The sequence below is a fragment of the Hippopotamus amphibius genome, chromosome 1, assembly GCF_030028045.1.
Source record: "Hippopotamus amphibius kiboko isolate mHipAmp2 chromosome 1, mHipAmp2.hap2, whole genome shotgun sequence".
NCBI classification, from domain to species: Eukaryota; Metazoa; Chordata; class Mammalia; order Artiodactyla; family Hippopotamidae; genus Hippopotamus; species Hippopotamus amphibius.
In genome coordinates this window covers 12,007,906-12,009,224 of record NC_080186.1, presented here as the reverse complement: position 1 = coordinate 12,009,224, position 1,319 = coordinate 12,007,906, and positions in this window count along the sequence as shown.

The following is a 1,319-nucleotide window of genomic DNA, read 5'->3' as shown; positions in this document are numbered from 1 at the left end:
CCTGAGTGGGCTCTTGGGACTTCCCAGAGGTCAGGATCATTCACTCCCCATGACCGTGGCCCACCTTCTCTTCTCCCTGTGAAATGGGGACACTAGTATTTCTGCCTCCTGGGGCTGTTGGCTGTGTTAGCACCTGACACATAGTAGGCCCTCAATCGGTAACAGCCACAGGGGTCACTATCTCTGGTCCTCCGTCCGGGGGCTCCTTGGGGACCTGGTCTCCAAAGAGACCTTCCCTGCAGTCGGTATTTTGTTCCATTGGCTGGGCAGCCAGGGGTTCTTTGCCATAGCTGCTCATCCTCTGGAGAAAGAGGAGGGGATGTGGCCCAGGACAGAGGAAGTGTGGCTGAGCTCAGAGTGGGAGCCAGGAGGCTGCACCTTCCTGCAGCCAATGTCCACGTGATGGGCTGAGTCAGAGTCAGACCAGGGGCCAAAAGGGAAACTTACCAGGGCCTGAGAAAGGGAGTGTACAGGAGTTGGGGGTGCAGATGGCACCCCAGTCTAGACCCGCGAGGAGGAGGGCCGCCTCCACGAGTCCAGGCTGAACCTCCTTCCAGGGAACTGAAACCAAAGCCCAGAGGAAGGAGGAAGTGTGAGCCTTGCTCCCCAGTGACTCACTTCATCCTTTGGGGCAAGTCAACTCTCACCCGGACAGGAAGCCTGCCCGCCTTCCCCCAGGGGATCCTCCACCCAGGTTCAGCCTATTCAAAACACTGACCCAATTCACCAGCCCACATCCTTCATTCTTCTACCTCAAGATGTTTGCAGATACCTGCCTGGGTCCACAAGTAAGTCTTGGAAGATAATAAGAGACAGTGGGAAGGGTGGGAAAAACCCCATTCTGGAAATCAGGGCACCTGGGCATGGCACCACCCTGCTGTGTGAGACCTGCCAGGGCTCTGGGCTCCAGTCTCCACTTCTGTGAGAATGGGCAGCTGCACTCCATGTCCTCTGGTTCCCTGGCTCTGAAATTCTACAAGGGGTTGGGGGTCCTCCAGCTGGCCGTTGCCCTCTGGGATAAAGTCCCATCCTCTCCACACAGCCCAAGGGGCCCTTGCTGATTTGGTCCTGCCATTGGCTGGACCTCATTCCCACACCTTCCCATGCCCTCAGCAACATGTAGCTGCCCAACTCAGAGAGCAAGCCCTTGGGATGCTCTGGGACAGCAGCTCCCTGGCTGACCCCCACTCATGCTACTGTGGACATCACGCTGTCTTCAGCTTTCCTCTCCTGACCTGCCGGTTGTGTGTGTCCCCCAGCAAAGGCTGTTCTGTTTTCTCTCTCCCTCATTAAACTGAGTTCTGTGCCAAGGGCAGTGA